Source organism: Lipophrys pholis, assembly GCF_963383615.2.
Source record: "Lipophrys pholis genome assembly, chromosome: 12".
NCBI classification, from domain to species: domain Eukaryota; kingdom Metazoa; phylum Chordata; class Actinopteri; order Blenniiformes; family Blenniidae; genus Lipophrys; species Lipophrys pholis.
In genome coordinates this window covers 22,854,355-22,880,632 of record NC_137641.1, presented here as the reverse complement: position 1 = coordinate 22,880,632, position 26,278 = coordinate 22,854,355, and the positions used below count along the sequence as shown (strand labels likewise).

At 40.9% G+C, this 26,278-nt stretch overlaps 1 protein-coding gene across 1 annotated transcript in view; it reads left to right on the top strand.

Annotated features, from left to right (window-relative positions):
* The first annotated feature begins 14,474 nt into the window (after positions 1-14,474).
* The window catches only part of znf462 (zinc finger protein 462), a 50,422-nt gene continuing 38,618 nt past the window's right edge, over positions 14,475-26,278 (top strand). The window contains exon 1 of the mRNA XM_080476836.1: positions 14,475-14,784. The gene's annotated coding sequence lies outside the window, so the exon portion shown is untranslated. The remainder of the gene's footprint in view (positions 14,785-26,278) is intronic.

Here is a 26,278-nt window from a genome sequence, read left to right as displayed (position 1 = left end):
AGTCGATATTATATTTAAAATCGCAAACAGTCCAGTTGACCTTGGTTCTGTAATACCGTCACATTACACTGTGGATAAGTTATACGAGCTTCAAATAATGCCAAGGCCTCAACAAACAGTGCAGTAATTTAGTACATTTATGTTTAAAATTGCATTTTTAGGATTCAGATTTTCTAAAGTGGTTGTTCACCATCTGATAAGCCTTTAATTGCACCAATCCGCAACCCAAAATTATATTCCTTAATCACCAATGCACTTGCTCTGTTTTAATAGAGGATTGTTTTGGTCTAAATCCCCACTAAGTGCAGTCTTACACTTAAAGGAGTCTGACTGGCGGTATTTATCATTTTGATCTGTTTTTATTTACAGTTGTAGAAAAACACTAGAACTTGAAATTATCCATACAGAATTTGTGCTATATAATCCATCAAAGTTTTATATATAAGCTGGGCCTCTTCAAAGATCAGGACACCGCAAAATATATTGCAGCTGCTTCTTTATATAGACACGAGCAGTGTTTTGCCAAATCTACAAAAACATATTGGATCCAGTTCTTTTTTATGAATGAGATAAGCGCTGGATGCACAACCAGTTAACATAAAATTTAATAAGGTGAAAAACAAACAACATTGGAATTATGTATGATGGTTCCAGGAGGAATTTAAAGAAATAATCAGGTACTGAATAAGGAACCAGATGCAGAAAGGTTGGTGATGGCATGAGAATTGTGTTTCATCTATTAAAACACCAATATAGAAAGAGACAAGACAATGTTGAATCATTTCCTATTCCAAATATCCAGTATATTCAGTATATTACCTTTTTCTATAATGATCACACAAATTATGCACAAAAAGTAAAGGAAATAGTTTTTCGTGAATAATTTCTATAACAATTAGTGCTTCTTGACAAAATATTGTACAACATTGGAAATCCTATTTCAAATGGTGCCATATTTGCAAGGAACAAGAGGGATGAGCATCTGAGTCTGTAGATTGCGCCCCAGTGCTCTCTGGCAAAGCCAAACAGCTTTACTTTGCTGATGCTTCTTGATTGGTGTTGTTTGGTGGATTGTGTGATTAAAGTATGAAGAAACAATTCATATAGGAAATCTATCAATTTATTCATTTCTCAAACTTTGTAGCGTTTGGAAGATCCACAACAGCCCAGCGCCTCCTCATCATGGTGGTCACCAGCCTGGTGACACACTCAACCAACCAGCATTTGTCACATGATTGTGTTGGACACAAACACACACACACACACACACACACACACACACACACACACACACACACACACACACACACACACACACACACAAAACCCAGCAGTGTTTCACCACATTATCGATCTGCATTCAGCTTGTTCCCAATGAATGAAAGCCTCGTTTCTCCAGTGACGGAGATGCTGATCACACTACCTCCACCATTGATGAGATAACCCTCTGTTGGTCAACTCTTCAACATAGTGTTTTCAGTGTCCTGTCCACACTAGATCTGGACTCATCGTTGAACATAAAATTCTACCACATGTTTAAGTTCCAGTGCTGACACGACCACTGCAGTGGTTTGATGATGAATAGCAGTCATGGCAGGCCTCCCAGCAGCCCTAAGAGACTGGGGACTGACTCCATTAACTCTGTTCTGGACTGAGCATGAAGCCATGTTCAATATCTTCCTGCGAGCTGTGACTCAGAATCTCTCTCCAGGCCTGCCTACAGAGTGCAGACAGGATGTGGAAAAAAGTTGTCTTGGGACATTCGCCATGTGGTTTGTCTCCAACATCACATTTCTTATTGAACTTGGCCTTCATTTTACAGATGCTGCAAGGGCCCATCAATCAATCCATCCATCCATCCATCCATCCATCCATCCATCCATCCATCCATCCCACTCCAACAGATTACTATAGCATTATCCAGGCTCACAGCCACTGACAAAGTCAGTCAGGCACCTGATTGGCAGTACATGTGGACTCCAGAAGTACAAAAATCAGCAATGATACCAAACAAAGTTGTTCTTTATTGGCTTTACTTAACTCTGCTTAGCCCACAAATGCATACGTATTACACATTTGGCACTACAGTATTTAAGAAGGAAACAATCAAGCTCTGGTATGTTATAAGACATATATTGTATGTAAAGAAGAAATATTCCTATAACAACAACAACAACAACAACAACATCAATCTACAACACATAAATGTCATCATTTTTCGTGCTTAATTTATTCACAGCACATGTTGATTAAGTGATTCATATCGAGTATGTTCTGAAAGCACATCAAGTAGAAACCTTCTCTTCAGCTGCCAAAAGTGTTTGAGTCTCTGTGCTATTAGTCTATGGAGGTATTCCCTGGAAAGTCAGCTCTTCACACAACAGTACGAATCTCTGCAAGACAAAGATGGCGAATTTGAAGAGAATTGGTCGGCGAAAGCCAAGTGAAAAACATAAAGATGAATATATCAAATGTTTGTAAGTGATTGGGCTGTGAGCGTTAGATATTCCTGTTGCCATCTTGTTTGTCTCTCTCCTGCACTCTCAACTCTCCTTATATTAACTGAGATGCTTTTAAGGGGGACTGACAGCAAAATGGATTAAATGGGTTTGCTGACGGAATACATATCAAATCTGAGGGCATGCAATTGTGGGCTGCAGCATTTGCAAGGCTTATGGCTTCTGCTGAGGCTATGGATCCATCATGCCTTGCCTGCTCTCCTTCTCTCCTTCCTATTCAGATGTGGAAGAAGAGGGAAGGAGAAGAGTGAGAGGCAAAAGGAAAGAGCTCTTGATCACCTGCTTTGTCTGAAGTGAGTCACCTTGCAAATATATGAATAGCAAATGCAGGAAAAGTAATCTGGTGGCGCGTTGGTACACCCTCCCATTTGCATACCTGCCAGCCCCTGTAGTTAGCGCCTGCATTTCAGGACTTGGCACCTCAAATACGCAAAGGTATGCATATATTTTCTTCTTTTTTTTCCCTCAACTATGTTGTTTTCTTTTTCTATCTTGCATTTCCTTTGTCTACTTCACAATCCTGTCCATCTTTCCCCTCCTCTATTTGCTTCCCCTTTTCTAAGCCTACCCCCCTCCCACCTCACTCATCCCTTTTCCTTCTGTCTCCCTCAGACATCAGGGTGTATTTCCCCCCCGGCAGGATGCATGACAGGGGAGCAGGTGGAGCAGAGAGCAAATGACAAATCTCTCTCTTTCTCTCTCTCTGCATCTCTCGCTCTCCCAGTGTCCTGCCAGGGGCCCTCCACTACCTTCCGTCCTCCCTCCTTCTAGCACCTTCCCATCCTATCTGACCACATTGATATTCAAATCTACCCAGGCTGCATTCCTCCTCCTCCTCTCACCAACAGGGTCTCGCCAAATATCAGTATCACCAGGGATCCTTCGTCCCGGGGTGGACATGTAGAAAAGGAAGAGCATGTGTTGCGAGTTCTCCTCTGAAGACTCGTCCAGATCGTTCACCTGCAATCTGTTTTCAAAAATGCTAAGGTGGTCAAGATAGTTAAACTGAGGACATCCTCCACCCTAAAGGAGAATTAATTCCACTTCCTTGCCTTAAAGTTCTGTGTATATGATGTGCTCTTATACGTGACTGCATCTTGCGTCTTCTACAGAAACAATCCCCAAAAGAGAGATGACAGAGGAAAGTGAGAAAACACTGTTTGTCTGTTTGTTGTTGTTACTGTCATGGTCCCACATGACATGCGAGTGGAGCCAGCATCTCACATCTGGCCATGAGCAATCATTATCTTTGCCTTCTTCTCTCTGATGAATCTGCCCCAGCTCCTTGCTGAGGAGCTGGGCTTTATTTAATGGGCTCTTTCAGCTGTGGTTTGCTAGGCGGAAGCCTCTTACAAACCCATTTAAAGAAGGGTCTATGGATTTCATGGCTCCCCGGGCGCTCTCTCCTTCTTTCAATAAGGTGAAGTCCAAGGCTTTATCCATCCGTCAATGGACCAGGGGAACAGTGGATGCAGCAGTTTTTAATCCCAGAGATGCCACTGTCCACTGTATGCTTGGCTGTACTCTGATATGAGGGCCTCTTTGCGCTGCTCTCACCTGGGGACTTTAAAGTTCCTGTGGCAGAGCAGATTTATTGTTGCATAGATGGGGATAAAGACTGTGCACCTTGGACCTGCAGACAGAAACACAGATAAAAGGGCTGAAACACACATACAGGTTTAAGATGAGAGCATGTCTAAGCAGTTCTGACGTGTTTTACACAGTATTGAAATGTATTCATGGTTGTAAACTTTTTTTTTTTTCCGCAACTAATTTACTTTCAAGAAAGTTATGAGATGGATGGAACAGATGGAAATCAGCCTTGTGCTAAACCTGGCATATTTACGGTAGCCTCATGAAGAGATTGGTTGTTCATTAATATGCACTGTCTTGTCCAAATAAACAAAGAAATGAAATGAGATGAATGAAATATGTATAAGTGCATTATAGCCCGGTCATGTCTTAATGGTCGCAACAAAATGCGTGAGTGAAAAACTAAAGGAACCAGATGCACCGCAAAGTGATTTGCATAAAAGTACAACAAATTACATAAATAAGATGAATGATCAAACACAAGCATGGCATATATTAAATCTTGCTTCATAGCATTTAAAACAATGAAACATGCTCATTTTGAGATTTTTTTTTTCTTCTTAAAAGTCCCAGACAGGACATGTCGAAAAAATGTTGAGGATGTGAAGTGAAAATATCTATATATAAATAAATAAAATACATTTTTAAAAATCTTTCACACCACATTTCTGACAACTTTAGGAATTTGATGGCAACAAACTCAAAGTGTTGCTGCCGTCAACTATTCAGGTCTGGTGTTATGTCCTCTACAACTACTGAAGCAGGAGCGAACGCCACTGGACAAATTAACAGCATCAAGTATGTTTGAATGAAAAATGGCAATGAAAGCCAAAGTCAACCCGCTGACTGGATTGCCATCGCTAAAGCACTGGTTTTGATCTACGGGCTGTTTGATACAGTGCAAAGACAAACCATTCATGGAGCTTGTTCAAAACCATCTCACCAGTAATTAAAATTATAAAAAAAATAAAACACCATCTATACAGCTGTAATATGATGACAGCATGCCAGATATAACAATGAAAACCACATATATCTTCAGGATAGAAATAATAAGTCAGTGAAAGATGACTTATCTCCAGTCTATGTGCTTTATTTGCATTTTTTTTGTTACATTCTGGAAGACAACCGTGATTGATTTGACTGTTATGGTTTTCGACTGAACAATAACAATAAAGATGAACATTGATGATCAGAGTTATTGCAATCCAGTCAATGGGAGGCTCTCTGCATCAAAAGTTTTCCATTCACTTGGTTTATATATTTAAATTTTGATTTTTTTTTTTTTTAAAAGGGGGAGGTTGACATTCCACAATCTACTGTTGTTTGTAGCAATAAATAAAAATAATAAAGACCCTTAGTATTTTGTTTCATTTGCTAACACTTGTTCCTTTACCTTTTTTTTTTTTTTTTATTCTGTTTCTGTCGGGCACATACATGCCTTAGTAGGTAGGGACCAATCAATGTATAATTCAGTTAGTTAGTTAGACTCAGATAAAATATGTGGGTCTTTCATGAATCAAAAGCTCGAAACATTCACACCTCTTATAGAAATAAAATTATTTTCTATTCTCGGTCTCTTGATTGTGCCCCAGGGAATTGCAGGGCAGAAGTTAATGGTATTATCAGAGGCAATCACTTCACTGAGGTCAAAGAACGAGGACTTGAAAGCAATAAATCTCCCCCCTCAATGAGAAAATATCCATCAACACTCACATGAAAGTACATGCCACATACCCAAAACTGAATGACATTTGTGTAAAAAAAATTAAATAAAAAAGAAAGAAAAATGGAAACAAAAAGAAGTGTGCAAAACATTTCTGCAGAGAATTGCATCTTTGCAGAGCTGAAATGCCAAGATATCCATCTGTGGAAAATTGAATACAGCTGTGTAGTTGCATGCCTTTACAGATGGCATCGTCAGCAGGTTGATCCAGACAGAAATATCTCATCAACTTGTTGATGGATTTCCAAGAAATGCCGCAATGGCTCTCGTGATACCCAGAGAATAAATAATACTTCAATATCGCTCCGACTATCACTTCATTTCTTTCTAATTCTGTGAACTAGTGACTAGGTTTGGCGAAGACGAATCCAACAGTTTCATAGATACCTTGAGTATTGGTTAATTCTATTGTTTATTTCTGGTAAGTCATGATTTCAAGTGCCATAGCTCAGGGTTTTTTTTGTGTTTTTTTTGTGTTTTTTTTTTTTGTGGGAGAATAAGACCTCTTTTCATAAAGCTGGAACCGCATTGTACCCCAGAAACTCTCACGCTGCATGTCCCTCACATAAATCAGACAATTTCACTTGAATTTCCTAATTAATAACTTTCACAGCAAACCATATTATAGCTAATTCCTACTGGGATGCATAGGAAATAAAGAAATATAATTTTTTTTTTTTTTTAGTTCATTTCTATTTCACTTACAATCAATTCAACCATAATTCAATACAAAACGAGTCAAAGTCTTTTCCTCCAGTTTTGATTTTGGCACAAATAGTCCAAAGAAAGAATCCCACTGGAGAAGTTATGCCACTGACAACTATGTTTTCCTGCTGACGGGCACCTCCTAATGATCTCTGGTGCCCCACACTTTCAAATCCACTGGTAAATCTAATGAACTGAAGATGACTGAGGTGATTATTTCTATTTAAGGTGATCATTAACTGTTAGAGCTCAGTCCCCCCCGATGAACAATTTAACTAAATCTTGACCTTGAGTGTGGGTGTCCCATGACATCTAGTATTAAAACTGATATAAAATCTTGCCGTGTTGTTAGATTTAACTTTTCCAAAATGTCTGTTTATGATAACGCTTTCAGATACAAATTGAGCCAAATCTGCGGCCAAGTTTTCTTTGTTCCCCCACTCGCCTCTCGTCATTCCGAGCATTTTTGTCTTACAATTCCAGTCAAAGCACTCCTCCGCCAAGGTACAGCTTCACAGAGTCTTGTTTAAATAAATACCAGTACATAAATATTAATGCATGTTTTAGTGAGATGTGGGCAAAATATGCCCTTGCGTGCTATAATTACACTGAAAGAAGCTGTAATATTAGCTTTTATTGCAGTTATTTATTCAATCCTAAATTAATAATCGCAGAGGTGACTTGATGGAGGATGTAAAACAGAGTTTAGCACCCTAGCAGCGAGGAATAATACTCGGGATGTAGATGTACTTATTTGTTTGCATCCAATCCACAGATCAGTCCTCATTTCAGAGCCATCAGCAGCAGAGGAGCCGTCAGAGCCAGCCAGCCGTGAGGGAGACGAGGGAGAAGCCGGGCTGGCAGAGCCATCCTTCAGCCCTTCAGAAAGGTGATACATCCACTGATAGCATCTGCAGATGAGAAGATCATAGCCAAATGAGCTGTGGAAGGGTACGTAAATGACGGGGCAGCCGTTTGCTGACGTGCAGCTTCTGCACCGTCTAAACCATGTCACTGAAAAATATATTTTATTCCAACGTTTTCACACTTACAAATTGCACGATGCTGGTAAAAAGGTTGGAAAATGTGTCTATTTCGATGCGTATGAATAAATGGCTTTACATTTGTTATGTGCTGATTGAAGTAAGTGGAAATGCATATTTTGTCTGGTTCACTTTAACCATTTGATTGTTATTTGCTGAAGGACTGTGGAAATAAATAAAAAGCAAAGGTGTTATGCCATAAGATGTTCCTAACTTGTCCACCAATCCAAGAAAACATGAAACTGTATGCTGTTTTTTTTGATTTGGTAAAAATGTTGTTTGAATATTAAATTCAATTCAATTCTACTTATTTACATAAAACCAAATGCAACACAGTCATTTCTAGGTGCTATTTACAGAGACAAACCCAGCAAGTATGTTCATAAGGGAGCATTTTCAGCTTTCATATTGTAAGTAACACGAGAATGTTTTGTTTTGTTTTTTTTGTTTTCTTTTGTTTTCTTTTGTTTCATCTCAAAAGAATAAAATGAAATAGGTGCTCTCAGTCTGTTACTTTTTTTTTTTTTTTTTTACACCAAAAAACTGTTGTGTAGCACCAAATATATTAAATGCTCTTTTTCAACGGAATAGTTTGAGTTTGGACTGTTGAAAATTGCATTCAGATTACACAGTCAGTATATCCATTGTTCATTGTGCGATTTTGAAACGCTACTGTAAGTGCGGCGTAACTATTGTACTGCCTGTTCCCTTTTGATTCAGAAGAAAATTTGACATAAAACTGCACAAGGTAAAATAATAAAAGACCAGATAAAAGCTCAGGCACCTGAAAGACTGAAAAGTCTATTTATACCTTGAAATACTGTTTATATGTCTTGTCATTCTTATTCAGGGCCATGTGGAGATCGACATGCACTATGGAGACAGCAAGGAATTGACACAGTCACAAGCAAGCATTGAAAACAGACAAAACCATGCACTGCACTGTCTTTGGAAAGTGTTTATCTTGTAAAAGGTGCATTTTGATTCTTTCATTTTGCATAGTCAACATCAGAAATAGGTTGGACATGTCTTTTTGGTTACAGTTTGTAAGCTATTCAGAATCCTAAGAAGCTTCTCCTTTGTCTTTTGGTTAAACCCCTCAGGGGAGGGGATCATCCACATCCATCTCACCCAATGCCCTGACTTTTCTATTATTAAAACAACTATCCCCATGTCTTCCTTTAATACATCCATGAATCTTCTCCGAGGTTCAACATCCTTTGTCGATTATATCTACGATGTCTCCTCAGCACATGTCCAAAACATCTCAACTCGGCCTCTCCAGCTTGACCTCAATAGGATTCAGCCTTAGCTGTCCTTCTTCATCCATCCTGGTCACTGTTAAAATAAATCACTGCATTTATTTTTTTTCAATGCCACCTCTTTCAGCTTTCTCCTTCTTACACAGTGCCATGTTGTAGCAGGCCTCAAGACTGTTTTGAAAAGCTTCCTTTCAGGTTTTGCTTCTCTCCCAGCCATACATATCCTCTGGACCAGCTGCATTTCCTCTCTTCCTCCCCTTCACAGCTGACCTCACTTCCTCCTAGTTCACTACACTCCCTGATCTTCCATCTGTGCTCCAGCTTCGCTCATTTTCCTAATGCGTGAGATCTCTGAGGTACTCCTCCCTTCTACTCAACACACTGTTCCTTCATCACAAGTCTTCACCTCTGTCATTGCCGCTGTTTCCTTTGCTGAGCCTCCTACCTAGTTCCTTCACCTCCCTTGTGGTCCCACTTGGTCTTAAGAGTCTTCTTCCTCTGAATAGTCTGTTGAACTTCCTCATTCCAACACCAGCTTCCCTTGTCTTCTTTCATCGGGCATGTTCCTGCCAGTTTCCTCTCGCAATCTCAGCTGTAATGCCCTCAGTTAGCTTCAGAGGACCGAGACTCCATCTTTAGTTTCCACCATTTAATCTTTGGCTCTGGCTTCACTCGCTTCTTGTATTTGTAATCTCATTTGACAAACTATAATCCCAGGCTGCCTTGTTACATTCTCCTCTGGTACCTTGTAATAGTCACAGATCACTTTCAGGTGGCATCTTCTGCAAATTATGGAATAAACCCTCAACTTTCAACTTCAAGCTCTCGTTTTTTCTTATCCAATACCTTAACATAACCTACAAACTCCTGCCATCCAATTTCCACTTGCACTCTGTGGCTCAACCGCATCAGAGGCGGTTGTTCTTAGCCTCGGCCATGACCAATCCTGTATGAATGTCATAGTCAGGATTTGCATTTTTATTTTAATTTTTGTTCACCACACGTTTTCCTGATGTAACCCTGACAACACAGGAAGTGGCCCTCCGGTTTGGACAAGAGCGCTACTTTAGTATTTTCAGTGTGAGTGTAATTTTTAGATTGTTTGTTCCAGTGAAAAACATTAGGTAAATAACCCCAGAATAAACTCAAGGACACACAAAGTCTAATTATACTTTTCGTAGTGAAATCACTCTCAAGTTTGAGTTTTATTTCTATTTCCATTTTGGTGGTTAGTTTATACAATGGTGAACATAACTTTTCTTTCTTTCTTTTTTTTCATAGTGGTGGTTGCTATTGAGCAACCAGATCATGGTGTGGGTTGGGGTTATAATATCTCCATGAAAGCAATTGTTGCAATGATACAAAAAAGTCATCCCAAACAAATTCAAGCATTTTAACCGCTTTACTGACTATTTAAAAGGCTTAACTGAATAACACATTAATTGAAAGGTTAATAATTCATCAGCATTTCTTCAGTTAGACACATGTTATTGAAATTTGTTTGGATGTAACATCACTGTCAAAAATAAAATCCCTGCAGGCAAAATGCAGCTGTTTTATTTTCAATTCATGCACATTGTTTCAGTTTTGTTTCATGATTTAAGTCTATCTGTCAAAGCAGAAGTGTCTTCTTTTTTTTTTTCAGAGACACAGACATTGTGAGTAACCAGTCATTGTCGACTGGATTGAATGGAAAATGATCAGAACTGAAGTGACTGCAGTAGTTCTTGAATAGTTACCTGTTTATACTGTGTGTGTGCAGTGTTTGCCTGTGTTTTTCAAGGGAGAGGAGTTAGAGAGACAAGCTGCAGTGTGATAAGGCTTTAGGTTGAAAGCAGTTATCCATGAAAACCCACACTATCGCCACAGCAGTCATTTTATCTCCTTGTATCTCCTCTGTCCCCTCTGCACAGGCACATAGGTCAGACACCCTGCAGTGTTTGCTGACCCACACAGGACTCCACCGTGTCTCAATCTTGGAAAATGTTCAACAGACTGCTTCCCATATTTCAACATTTTGAAAGTTTATGAATAAAAACAAATAGCTAAATTGAATATCCTTAAAGATATTACTTTTAATACAAAAAAAATCAATGCTTTTCTGCCATCTATAAGATTTTCCAGTTAAACGTTGATTTACCCATATGTACCAAAAAAAGTCTCTCTCCTTCTAATTCTGTCCAGCCCCCCCCCCCATCTTCTCCTTCTCTCCCACCGCTCAGACCATCTGAATCCCTGGCGACGTGTCTGTTTTTAGCTGTGCTGGGTGGAGGCCTGACACGGTGCGAGGGGGAGGCCGGAGCAGTGGGGATGTCCTGGTGCAGTCTGTCCTACGCTGTACGCTGGACTCCTGGCCATCCCATATTAATCAGATTTGCCGCAGCAGCCATATGTCCAAGCAGCATGATAAACCCCGGCTGCTACCTGGCACTCGCAGGGCGCGCTGTCAACACAGTGTGTCTGTGTGTGTGTGTGTGTGTGTCTACAGCGATGTGTGCATTTCACACGTTGTTCCTCCAGAGACATTCCTTCAAAGATCTGTTGAGACGTCAACATTTCTTGACATGAAAATATCTGGCTGTCTTTATGTTTCCTATAATTATCAATTCAAGATGCTGTGAGAATTTATAAAAAAACCAACAACAACAACAACAGGGCACTGAAGGTAATTCTGAAGGAAGAGGAAGTCATTTTGGGGCCAATTGATAAGTTGCCACAGTGTTTGGGAAATACATGGGGCTGTGGACGTCACTGCGACAGGAGAACTGGCACTAATGGAAAAGCATTAACAACGGCTGATTCCTGTTTCCATCTGTCACCTTATGCTTAACAGTATATTATATCTTTCATGTTCGTGCATGATTCATTTTGCAAAGGTGTGACATTTTAGACACTGCTTATATCACACTTTTTATCAGCATTGTGGAGAATATCCACTCCACTATTAGCACCGGAGAAATGGATTGCAGGTTGATAACACAAAGACTGACTGAATTTAATTTCCTATCTGAAGTTTTCTATTAAATTCCACCCAAAAAAACAAAAAAAAGTGCATCCCACGATCCATAATTCATAAGTGAGCCACGCAAAAGGCAACATCAACACTTGTCAAACATGATTAACTACGTCTGAATCTTACACAGATTTAATTCCTCTGTGTCTCTGCCTGTATATCAGAAAACCATCATGAGCGGTGTGTGCAAGATTTGTGGCTTGGATTTCTTTCATGTGTTTGAATGTCATACTAACATTAAAAAAAAAAAAAAAAAAAAAAAAAAAGCACCTTACACAACCACTTTTTCCCTTAAATTAAAATAAACTAAACTTAAGGGACACAGAAGAGTTCATGTCCCTGTTTGAATAATCTGAGCAGATGTTATTGTTGCCATCTACTGTCTACTTAAGACAAGAACTGCATCTGACAATCACATCATTCAGACAAAGTAATATTTCATTACGTGAATAATGAGAAATGATAATAAACTTTATTCACAATATTTCACAGGAATGATCATATACATACAAAATATATCTTCAGCTACAAGAAGAACATGAGGTCTTGCAACAGATGGCACTGCCTCCCACCCTGTCACAATCCCCTCCAGGGCATTGATGGAGTCTTGTTGTTAATGTTCATTGGATTACATAAAAATACAGAAGCAAATGAGAGCTTAAGTCCTTGAAGATGCTTAGATTAACTAACCTACTGAGAAGGCTTGGGGAAGAGAGCACAGTCTTAAATGCAAAAAGCTGCAGTATCAAATACTGACCTGGATTTGTTTGTTTTGTGTGTGTGTGTGTGTGTGTGTGTGTGTCACTCGAGTGTAATTTTTTGATACAACGATATCAAAGGGGAAAGATTCTATCATGCAATACTTTAAAAACTAAATATATGTCTGATATATTATCAAATGGCATGCACATATATAATGTAGCATATTTTGCTGATCAATAAACATCAATAGAACTAAAACATACTCAGATGCTCATATTACTTTAATTAAGCGGTACTTGTACTTTCATTAAGTTTTTTTTTTTTGAGAATCTAATTTAAGTCATATTTACATATTTAGGTAAAATTAGTCCATGTCAGTTACAACCCTTTGAAAACAGTTTATCCTGATGGGTGTTATATAATGCTAATTATCCATCATGTAACAGAAATACATCTGATTGGTTCCAAATCGAATGCACAGAAAAGAAAAACAAACCCAAACACACACCAAGTCCAATAAAAAAAAATAAAAATCTAATGCGAAGGCGAACAAGGGGAAGTAATGGTGTGACCCCCTACAGTGTGTCTTATATATGTTCTGAAACGTCTGTGTCACTTTCTTCAAAAACAGTGTTTGAGTGTGCTGAGAAGAACGCATGCTGCTTTAAATTTAAAGGGTTGTGACGGCAAACACTGATTTCTCCAGTGCTGATTCACTGCTCAATTTACATGGGGTGATAAACAGTCATTTTTGAAAGTACTCATGCTGCAACACACACCCAGAACAAGAAAAGCACACAGTTACACACACTGCACTTTGCTGGTTTTAGAATGACATGTTACTACTGAGTCCACATTTTGTATTATTTTATTCATTGTTTTTTTAAGATTGGGGTGGGGGAGGTGATATATATATATATATATATATATAGATATATATATATATATATATATATAGATATATATATATATATATATATATATAGATATATATATATATATATATATATATAGATATATATCTATAGATATAATTGTTCAAATGTTAATAACTAATACATTTAAGCCCTGTACAAATTTCCAGCTCTCCTTCCACCTCCAGCCATAACAATAACCAAACTATCACATGCTAATTCTTCTAAGCAAACAAATAATTTTATTTGATACATTATAATCGCTCAGTCATGCAAGGTACATATACTCTCCTTCTGACTGCCCTGCAGACACCCACCCTCCCATACACCCTCCCACCCAGCGTGTGCCCCCTTCCTGCCGCTCCGCCCCCACCCTGCCACCCACCCATCCTTCAGCCACCCCTGACATACATCTGAGCAGGACCCTGCACCTTTTGTCTTGGGCTCCCTCTTTGTTAGCAGCTGGTGGACAGAGCAGAGCAGTGAGATGCATGCATGCATACAGTAACAGTTTAAGGATCAGCACAATGCACCACAACAGGGATGTTCCCCATTTATTTATTTGAATGTAAAGTAATCAAGTGAGAATAATTTAAAAATATAATAATAATAATAATAATAATAATAATAATAATAATAATAATAATTTATGCTTTTTGAGTTTATTTGAATGAAGATGGGAAACCCTTATGAGAGGTGGGTTGGTTCATTTAAAACACATATTTTGGGAAATGGGATGATGGGTATAAAGTCAATATCTATCTATCTATCTATCTATCTATCTATCTATCTATCTATCTATCTATCTATCTATGTTTGTATGTGGCGGTGTGTTTGGTGGAGAAGCAGCATCACCATCACCAAAGTGAACTGCAGATAACCTCATGACGTGGCAGACATACTATGCACGCCTATATAAAATTCACGGTGGCCGCATGTGTCTGCTGGTGGTCTGAGCCGCTGATAAGGGCTTTGCGGACTATCTGACTTCAGTCTTAGATGAAGGATGAGCTTCTCAGGCATAGACGTTGTCCATCCTGCTGATGCTCCCTCGCCTCATCGTAAACTCTTGTGCACCCTCTGGTGCTTGCTAGTCTCCCAAACTTCTTTGTGTAGCCTGCTTTGCAGATTGTCTTCCTTGTCTGTGTGGTTGCTCATTATTCAGAGACAGACGGATCTCAGGTCATCTGCAGCTGCAGCAAAGGAGAAGCAGGAAAGATGGCGATCATCCATTAGACCGACCGGGCGCACGCATGAAATACGAGGACAACTTTTGGGAGGATCGCTTGAGGAGAAGATTGTACCCAGTGAGTTTTTTCTCTCTCCATCTTGCACTATATTTCCAGTTTCGTCAAGATTTCGGCTGGGGCTCTCAAGGTCTGCGAGAACGTCGGTATGGTAGATCATGGGATATAATGGAGCGAGCGCCTCGTGAGTGACCTGGAAAGAGCTGATCTCCCCGTTTCACCCTTTTTTTTTTCTTTTTTTTTTAGTCCAGGTCCAGACGAGTCGGCAGTGGAAGTCGAGGGGAAGATATATATTTTCTTTTTCTTTTCTTTTTTTTTTTTAGTCGGGTGGGCGCTCCGTGCCGTGGCAACCCCAATGCAGCCAAAGTCAAGTGGGTCTTCTCGCTTCCCAGTTAAATATCCATAAACCAAACGCAGCGCGTCCTCGCTTATGTCGCCTTTCGGTTTGTTGTCAAAAGTGACACAAGGAAATGGACGCGGCGGCGTAAGAGAGAGGCTCGCCTGCGTGTTCCTGGCGGAGTGTTTTGCTATTCTGACATGTCTGGTCAGGGGAATTACTGGCCCCGGCTGTGCGTCCCCTCTCCGGCCGCGCGTGCTGCTGCTGCGCTCGCTTCATGGAAGAAGCCATTGCACGGATTGCTTCTCCTCTCTCCTCTCCTCTCTTCTCCCAACCAGCCTCCATTAGCGACACACAGGAGCTGGCATAGCCGCTGGTCCTCTCTCTCTCACACACACACACACTCACACACACACACACACACACACACAGGCACACACACACACACACAGACACACACTCATGAAAGCCATGTCCAGTGTGAGGAGGCTAAATGTGCCCCCCCCCCCCCCCCCCCCCTCCTCCCCTGCTCCTCTCTCTCTCTCTTTTTTGAAGAAAAAAGGACAGGATCTGGTGGTTTCTGGCTCGGTTGTCCAGTGTTGGAGATAGACATGTTGATGTTCGTGAAATGAATCCCCCCCCCCCAAAAAAAGCGCAGGGTGGCGTTTATAATTTCATTGTAACGTTTTTGCTTTTGTTCCTTATTGCTACATTGTTGCCCCCCCCACCACCACCACCACCCCACCCCCTGCACTGTTGTGGATGCCTTTTGCTGTCACTGGTCTCCAGTCAGGTATGTCATTACTTGTAGGGCTTCACCATAAAATGGAGGAAAGCAGATGAGTCTCCAAGGAGAGCCCTGGAGTCAGACAGTCAGGATCCCTCACGCCAGAACAAAGGTTGTGTTGAGAAATGATCCGGCCACCTCCTCCTCCTCCTCCTTCTCCTTCTCCTTCTCCCCTTCTTCTTCTCCTGCTCCTTTCTTTTCTTCTTCTTGCCTTTTTCTTCTCAACTTGGAAGTTTTAGTCTTGCAGAGGAAGCAGAGGAACTCTGAAAAGTGAGGTTGGATCTTTAAGTGGGGCTTTCAAGGTTAACTTCTCTGTTTTTAGCTCCTCCAACTCGCTGCTGGAACAACATTCAAACAGTGACCTGTGTCCTATGTGGGGTTTTCTAAGGCTGGGAATGGAATATGCGTTTGTGATTGTGACGGCTGACACATGGATGAGATGTGCATTTTAATGCTGAATAATGCAGTATTTTGACCATGCGGCTAGTTAATGTTCAACAGCTCTCTGGTCTCTCTTCGGTCCGAGCGTATCATTGTGAAGTAGTAACTGTGGCAGGTTTTAAAAGAAGTTCTCCAGATGATGCTCCTTTTTTTTTTGTTTGTTTGTTGTGGTCATATGTGATATTGAACGATTGGCGTCTTTATAACTTTATATTCGATAGCAAACTTGTCTCTCACCGGGACGGCACATGTGCTTGTTAGTGCGAGGTCATACTCTTTGGTGGTTTGAGTCCTTTTAAAAGTTCCTGAAACTACTGGATTAACTGGCTTGACGTCGCAATGCACTCCGGGTCCTCTGCACAACCTTTGGATGACTTTTTGCACAAATATCCTAAAGGTGTCTGTTGACCAGCATGTCAGGAGAGTGAAGGAGGTGTGTTAGCAAGCTGTGGTGTGTTTGGTGACTGGTGTGTGTGTGTGTGTGTGTTTATGTGTGTGTAAGAGAGAGAGAGAGATGGAGTGTGTGTGTGTGTGTGTGTGTGTGTGAATGTGTGTGTGTGTGGTTGTGCTACGCTCTGCAGTTCCCCTGGCCACTGTGTGAAATCTTGCTGACAAGGAGACTGTGAGCTTGACACACTGTGCTGCGACAATGCTGGGGCTGAGAAGAGCAATCAAAATGGTGGCGATGCTCCTTCTCCCTGGCGTGGCAGGGCAAACAGGTTCTCAAGGAGGAGCCGATAGAGGACAGCCGGGGCGGGAATCTGCTGTGGTCGACACATTTCCCTCGCAGACGGAAGGCGAAACAAATATAGTCTGCCCGGATGTTCCGCAAATGAGCGACATGATTTAAACCCGGAGGTGGTTGTGATGTTTGATATTGATGAAGGCTCAGAGTCTGCAGGGGTTTGCCCGCCGTGTGACACTCTCGCTGCAGTTCCTGTAGTAACTTTCACAAGTCTTCAACACATTCTTGACCTGTTCATGCGACACCAACAAGTAGTTCGTTTGCGTCTGACAAGTGGCCCCAGACCCTCTGAGTCTCCAGGTTCTCATGCATGTCACGGTTTTATTTGACAAACCTTATGTTTTTGGCGGTAATGACGGCCATCGGTATGAGAGTTAGACAAAAAAAAATCACACAGCCCGAACAAGTATGCTGCAATTTTTACACTCAAGGTTCTGCATTGTCAGTGTAAAGATGATTGTTCTATTAATGCTTTTCTCCATTGAATGTCCTTGGATTGTAAACTGTTCATCAGACTCAACTTCGTATTTGATAATATTACCTTGGACTAACAGAAAGTGCTATGATCTCGTTTTACGGCGTGTTTAATTGATGAAGGATATAATCTGTATTTTTGAAGCTGAGGTTTTTAGGTTTTTATTTAAAAAACAAAGCAGTGTGTTAATTAATTAAACAAGCTGCACTGACATGCAGAAAACCTACGAGGAAGAACTACAGCTCACGTGGTCGCCCTCGGTGTAACTGTGTGATACATGTTTCTAAACATGCTTAAGATAATGCAATATTTATGACATGTTTTACAGTGCACTGCATTATTCAGATCGTCCTGGACACAGGCTGCAAGAGTGTCATGTCATACTAGAGTACAACTAATGATTTTGTCTCTCCGAGTGGAGCGGCAGGTGAACCTTGTGTGTGGGGGCGCGAGTTTGAATCCCAGTTATGTCAGAAAAGGCATCAGACCTCAGAACTACACAAGTCTATGGTGCAAGTTGCAATGACTTTTATATGTTTGACTTGAACGTCCAGAATCAGTGACTGCAGAGACGTTAGAATGTTACCCGTGCATAAAACATTTAGTACAAATTGCTGCTGCAATTCATCTTTATGGCGACGGGTCACAACCGAACTGTGGCAGATAGAGAAATAGAAATTACGTAACTGGATTTTTGCAAGGAATTTTGGGATTACGCTAAAAAGCTTGACAGGGAATATGAGGGATCAAACCAGAGAGACTTCTGTGATGGTTTGAATACTGGAAGGAAGTGCTCGTGAAGCTCTCTCTCTCTCTCTCTCTCTCTCTCTCTCTCTCTCTCTCTCTCTCTCTCTCTCTCTCTCTCAGTCACATTGGGTGATGCACTCCTCCATTCTTCTCTACCTGGGGCAGTGAAGAAGGCTGGGGAGACGCACAAAAGCAAATTGAAATGCTCCAGTGAGTGCTTTCTTGACATGATGCATGGCTCATAAGATGCAGCCTGGCCCGGCTGCTACACTTGCAAGTGCACTGAAATACACAGACCCAGATCCAAAACACCGTAGTCATTAGAGTACAGCAGAAAAACAAAACAAACCTTACTCCTTTTCCTTGCGCAAATCATTATTCCCTCTTAAACCTGCTCTCTTCCAAGGAATTGCTCTATGACTGTAGCTTGTTTTGGGTTTTTTCTAATCTGACAAAACCCACCAAACAACATCAGGTCAGGGTTTGTGTCGAACAAGGAAGTGGCTTGGTCGAGGTGTCTTTCCAGTTTCTGTTGTGAGTTGCCACGTTACACTGCTGCATAACTGGTTCCTCCTCTCTGCTTTCCATCAGAACATCAACACTTCAATGCTGCCTTTCCCCTCCTGGAAAAAAAAAACAAAAAAAAAAAAACCTGCTTGTAGCTGAGAGAAGCTCACGGAGGTGCATGTCTTTATCTGTCGGTGCCAGTCCTGTTGGCTTACATAAGCATATAGGGGACTAGTTTTGTCAAAGTTGGAGGCATAAAGCGGCTGTGCTGTATACAAGGTGTCCTCAGGGTTCCAGCTTAAAGTCAGGATTTATGTGCTTCTGTAATAAGACACAGTGAACCAACTCTGTCAGCCTCTCGCTGACTGTGGGGGAAAAAAAAAAAAAATCCTGAATTCTTTGGAGACGCCCGTTCCTTGGGCTGTGTGGTGCCACTGGACAAGGCCTTCATTGAGCAGGAACAGGAGTGGTCTTGTAGAAGGGATCCACACTGGCTCAGCCTCCGAAGCAACAGAGCTGTCCAAGGACGGTTAAATATTTAAGAACTTGGAAAGGAGGTCTCAGTGGTAAGTTAATATTGATGGGTCTCTCATCTTTCCCTTCTCAAACTTGTTGAGTTGCCTCAAGAGTCTGGTTTGGTGGACCTGGGAGGAGAACATCACGTCTGCCGTTTCCTTTCACAACTTCTCTGTAGCTTTAAACGATCACAATCTTGTGTTTTCTCTCCAACATTTCTGCGAGCAAAGCAGGTTTGAATGTGCCTTCTTTGCCTCTTTTTTTTTTTTCCCCCCACCGCTTCTCGTGTCCTCCTCTGGTCACTCTGAAATACTCCATCCTGACTAGCTTGTAACCTCACCCACTCTCTGTAACTGTAGTAACTGCCATGTCAGGCTTACAAGGAAGTCAGCATTGCAGTGTTTTCTGGCAGTTGTCCACTGAGCACCACTTACAAGAAACCCTTCAGTGAATCCTGCAGTCTTTTCATGTAATGTTTTTTTTTTTTCCCCCTTCTTTTTTTGAGGGATTACAATCGCCTAAAGGCACTTGGTTAAAAAAAAAAAAGAAAAAAAAAGAAAGGCGAAGTAAAATCAAGGTGTTAGACTATTGTTTGAAATGTGACGAGAGCTTTCAGTGGAAGATACTGTTATTGACAGTGAGGAGGAAGGTATACGATCATCACATTGTCCATGCAATAACCTTTGTCTGTCGTTGGTTGAGTTTGTTTGTATTTACTGACATAAGTTCAGTCTCAATATGGAGAATGTGAGACAGAAGCAGATTGATTCATGTCAGGAAATGGTTTCCTCAGAAAGATGGACTACAAGACTGCATGGAATGTAAGGTTTCCTGGACTTATTGTCCTTGTGGAAAAACACTTCCTGGTTTCTATCCAAGATCTGTCCTTGGACATCCTTCACTGGCCCGACTCAGCGGAGTGTGTTTAGCACACGAATCTGTGAGTTTCAGTTTTGACTGATCTGACTGAGGACATATATCGTTAAAACCAGATAGCGATTGTTTTTAGTGTAGCCTACTTGTGTACACAATTTAGTCGAATTCTTTTCCTGCAAATGTTTCTCTTTATGCTCCAGGGAAGAAACCTCTTGGGGGAAACCAAATATATCTACCTATTCGTCTCCATATAAAATTGTAAAAATAATCACGCCTCAGGCTATTAATTAAATAGTTCACTTAATCATTTTTGGATGGAATATTTAATCATGTTTCTGAGGGTTGCCCCAAGTTTTATCTTTGATGCTTTTCAGTGTGAAAATATATATATATATATATATATATTACACTCTAAAAACATGATTAGAACATGTCGGGTCACCCATATTTGATTTTGTTATCCAGACAAGGTTGCGCACACCTACATTTTTTTTTTTGTCTGAGGTGACTGAGAACTCTTTTTTTTTTTAAATGGTCTGCAAGTGGAAGTGGTCTCCAGCTTGTGAAGGACAACAGAGCCACGCTCTTGGGGTGGCCATCTTTGCAGTGAGCGAAACCACACATCTCTCATCTCGCTTCTGCTATTTCTGCTGACTCCCATGACAATCTGCAGAGGAACCGACAGGAGGGGAAGCTGCTCGCTCAGGTCTGTGCTCTTAAAGCTAAACGCTTCCATCTGTGTAACCAGATAGCAGAGCGAGCAGAGGCAGCTCCACTCAGCTGAGCAGGACAAGTCAAAGACCTTGAGGAGCACAAAATGGTGGATGGCCATGCCACTGATACTCCAGCGTGATTGGCTGTGTCTCCTTGGCCACTGTGGGGCTGGCTGTGTGAAATGGAGTCCTCTGTGTGGAGCGTTGGCCCAGCCTCAGCTCTGATGCAGAAGATAATTCTGTCAGCCCCGAGAGAGAGAGAGAAAGAGACGAGAGAGCAGCCCAGTGAGGTGACTATGCTGAAAGAAGGCTGAGCAGAAGACTTTCAGAGGACTCAGACCTTGCCCGTCTGCTTGCGTCCATCTTGTATCCTCACTCGGCTACCTGATTCCTCTCATTAGCAGCCTTGTTTTCACTTGCTGGTTTTTGCATGTGAAAGACATTGAAGAATGATCAGCTTAGTATGAAAAGGTTCATTTTCGGTTTTGTTAACAGAGATGAAGAGAGTGACTATGTATGGGTATTCATTATCTAACCTTCACACCCAGCAGGCTCTCGCTGAGGGATTTACCAGCCCCCTGTTTTGTGGCTTTGTGGAAATTTCAGCCTTGAAGGTCACATAAATATCTTTGAGGCTCATGATTACAACGTAAATGCAGGAGATGTAAAAACACTGTTAGAGCTACCTCTTCAATGCACTAGTATTTTTCTTTTATTTTTTGGGGCGTTTTCACCATGACAACCTGAAGATGGTAGCACCAAGAAGATGGCTATTAATGCTTGTCTACCCCCTTAATCTGCTTGGTCATTATCATCTGTGCAAAAGAGGCCAAATGTTACTTCTGAGTGCTCTCTGTTGCAGCCGTTTCCCTTTTCAGAAGGAACAATCTGAGCCCTTTCCTCAGCATAAAGGCTACCCTTGGAGCAAGGTTACTTGTATGACGATGGCCAGTGTCTTTCTTTTTTTTCTTTTTTTTCTTTTTTTCCTGTGCAGCTTCAGAGAAAAACAAACAAACATTGGAATCAGTGACTTGGATTTCTTTGATTGAGAAAAGGAAGTGTCTTGGTTTGCAATGCAAGAGTACAAAGAGGACAGCGAGTGCAGTGATATTAAGTATTAAAGGCTGTCTGACTGGGTGGGTGATGTCAGGTAACCATCTGTCAGAGAGAGACAGGCTGACACAGGCGCTGGCTGACCTTGCAGTATAGATGACCCAGACATAAAATAGAAAATTATCATCTCTTCTTAGCACAGGATTCCAACTAGGAGCCATGCGAAAGGCATTTCTGCCTCCCCGGTATAGCTCGCCTGTGTTTTTTGAAGTGAGGCCTTGTTTGAAGGCCTCAGTCAGCAGAATACTTTGAGGTCCAAAGATCAAAATCTTGCCTGCCATCTATTCTGTGCTTGTTTCCTTTATGACCGAGGCAGCATATGTGCTTACAGTGAGCTGCATGAACACTGAAGTTGAAGCAGTTGATTACTGAGTAAATCAGTTATGCAAATCCATTTTATGCAAATCCAGTAATGTTGTGCTCTTCATTGTGTTCCATTAAACCAGCATTCAGTCAGACTAATGGTGTGGTTGTAGACCCACATGATCTCCTGCTTCGCTCAGAATCTTTAAGGGTCACCAGAGCCTGTTGCAATGAGTTGTTTCTTTTTCACACCCTCTGAATGTGACACCAGTGAAGGTCAGGCTGCAGACAGATCAGCAAAGCTTGCTGGCTTGAAACGTCTGAAAGGCTCTGCACCTGAATTTACCATTCCTCCGAGACAATGTGGGATTACTGCGCTGGGTTCCTGAATGTTCACAAGAAAACAAACTTTTTAAAAAATGTATTCAGTTATTCAGAACCCTTGTAGAAAGTTAAACACTGTCAAAAACTCATGCAGGACTTTCTGTTTTGTAAATCAAGTCATGGAGTCCGACTTGTAGTTAGATAATTCTGTCTGCGCCTAATTATATATCTAATTCTATGGCATGAATTAATCACAGAGAAAATCTAGAAGTGGTCTATTTTTGTTGAATCTGCTTCTATTTAAATCAAACTAATTGAGTATATATCTATTTTTTTTTTTTTTTATGTCAGAGAGCACAGTAAACACAGGAGCCTGTATAACATTTTTAAGATACAGAGTTTAAGTTTGAAGATGGGTATTAAATCAGATTTAAAGACCCTTAATTTTTTTGTCTTTCCTGAAGCACAGTGAAGACAAGACGTCTAAGGGGGAATTATGGCACCATTAGGACCATATCTAGATCAGGTCATCTTCCTGTGATGAATGGTCAAATAAAGAGGAAGCTCTCAAGGAAAAACTACCGAGAGGCCAACAGCATGCTAAAAATAAAAGCACTGTATAGTAGAGCCTGTCCACTACATGCACTTAGCCAGAGTTTTACATGTTCTGCACAGTTTGTAGCTCTCCTCGGGACATACAAATCTCCTCTTTCCAAAAGCTACATATTCGTCTTGCAATTTCCCGGAATAGCGGATGCAGCTCTAAGCCTGGATATTTTGATGTTACTCCTCAAATAAATCGAAAAGGCGCATAAAATCTACACTTAATTGCACTACCATCAAGGAGAGAATATTACAGTGATATTAAAAGTTATTGTGGCTGGAGAGTTGCACTCTCAGTCCAAATTATTGGCTTTTGAAAGCTGTTTCAGCGATCTAAAAAATGAAACATACCTCTTCTGCTTCTTGTACTAATTTGAGAATTTGTAACAGAAATGTATAAACACATGTGTGATTTTCTTTTTCTATACAAAAACACTGCAGTTATTTTATCAGTCCTATTCATAGCCATAGTAGTTCAGACTTTATTGATCCTGTGAAACTTACAGCAGCGTTCACACACACACAAAAAAAAAGAAACAGTAAATGAAAAAAATGTTATAGAAAACAAGTATACATTGTGATTGCCCCTACATTCAACATTGGATGATAATATAAGCTGCTTTTCAAATAAGAAAACGTAAAGCATCACACCAAAACAAATGGATGTTCTGACTCTTCAGACATTGTCAATTCACATCAATTCATCGTTTTTTTTATAGAGGGAAGGATATTTTGTTATTTTAATGATGAGAACTATCTTGTGTTATTCATAAGCATTTTGCTCAATATAAGACATTTCCAATGGATTTAAAGTGAAGATGAAGGATGTCCCTTGTCAACGCCATGTTAGCTGGCCAGCTAGTGGTTGACCTACTTTTTCGAATGCCATATGCCTCCTGAAACCGATTTGTTGTCGGATTAATGCCAGTGTTTGGACTAAGGTGGCTCATTACAACTTGTGAAAATGTTTGTTAATGTATCCATCACAAATATTTGGGACTTGCAGATGAACTGGCTTTGATTGATTATGAGCATGACGCATCTCTAGTATTGCTGTGGTTTGGACCTCCGTAGTCAGTTTCTCACCTTGTGGTTGAATGAATGAAATCCACAATATTAAATATTAGCCAAGTTTTGGGAACTTGTGAAGTCAAACAGTATGCTGTCATTCAACAAGGGAGACATGGGAAGGTGTTGCTGCTGTGTTTCCATCTTTGTTCTCTTCTCTTCTGCTGCATTTCATGTCATTTCAGTATCTTTCATTCAATTCCAGCAGATGTCTGATGAATGTTATGACAAAGCGTTCATACTGAACATTATTGATTCCTCACATCTCCTGTGAAAAGGCCTGCTTCATTGATCGGGCAGGTGGGATCGATGTTTCATCTCTGTATTCAGACTTCCTCAAATGAGCAGCACCATGTGATCACATCGTTTTAAGGAAGCTGGGCGCTCTGATCACAGGCAGAGAGGAATGAGGTCAGCGTCCAGCAAATTGTTTTCACACAAGGGCTGCTGGGATGAGATTGATATGCATATTAAGGATAAAGTAAAGAGAAATATCTTGTCAGGTTCTAATACAGATAAAGTGTTACAAATTAATTCCTGTGTGTGAACGACTTGCATCGCAGTGAGTTAGTACCACACTGGTTTGTCCCTGTGAAATATTAGAGGCCAAAAGTTAACGCCGACCAAGCCTTGCCAGGTTTGGTGCATGTATTATTTTGACATTACTCTTCAGGTACTTTGTGCCAACGTTTTGTGCACATTAATTTTTGAAATCTTATGCATCATGTAGTACCAAATTTTCTTTGGAAAGCAACCATAGAGCCAGAGTCTCACAGAATAATCTTGAGCAGTGAAAAAGAGGCAGGACTCCTCCAACAGATGGTATTGCGCATCCTAACCCCCCCCAGAGTCCAAACATCAGCAACATTGATTAAATCACTCTGGAATAGCTTGAAGAGCGAGACAGAGAGAGAGAGAGAGACTTCTACAGAACAGTTTGAAGATCTCCTACCGATCCAAAACACTAAAGCAGATATCAAGCTGGTCAAACCCACTATTCATAGACTTAGGGTTGGGTTTTTTTTTTTGGGGAGGTTTATTTGGGGAATCAGAATTTATGGAGTCACCCAATATTTATAAAATCATACATAAATATTTTTGGGACCATCTAAACCTTATACATAGTACTTCATGAGCTGAATTTTAACACCAGGAAGTACTAAAGTTCTAAAGGCCATTACAGGAACCTTGTGCATTTTGACCCTGGAACATGGCTCTAAAGTTGTGGTACCGTTTCAGTACCCTGAAAGAAAAAGCCCTGCCCATGCAGTGATACTTTCAAAAAGGTTCAGGAACTTTATTTGGTTGGGGTGGGGGTGGGGGGGTCTACAGCGCTGAATGAATCTGATTGGATGAGTACTTGCAGTGTCACGATCACAATGGATTACAGACGAGGAAGCTACTGTCCCACAGTCCAAGACTCCCTGTTCAAACTCAAATACAGAGTTCATAGAAGTTCTTTCCGGCTTGTTTTTTTAGCACATTCAACAGATGCGGGTGATTGGTGTGAGGAAGAAGGATACAGAAAACGAAGGGTAATGAGAGGATATGATCGAACAAAGAGGGATATAATGGATGACACGAATGTCTCAAGGAAAACTGACTTCTTCTCTCAACGTAGCATTTCCCGTTGTGCATCCCGGTGTTGTGTCTTCTTGCCTTCCCAAGTTAAATGACTTGCGTATCTGTTTTGGTTGCCCTGTGGTCAGGTTTTGATGCTCACTCAGCAGTGGAGATCGGCCAGCAGGGCCCCATACACAACAGTTGTGTTGCACTGTGTGTTCTCACTACGTCCGATTCACTGCAGACCTGGAAGGCACAGAGCTGCAGTTTTGGAGTTGTTGTGCTTGATCATTTGCCCAGTTTCTCTCCTCAAACATTAGATTTGAGTCTTGACATGATGCGTGATATACCCAGTTCTTCTCAAAGTGTAACTATAACGAAATGATCAAAGTTCTTCACCCCAGTGGTTGTGTGGTTGTGGCCGGGTGATGAATCT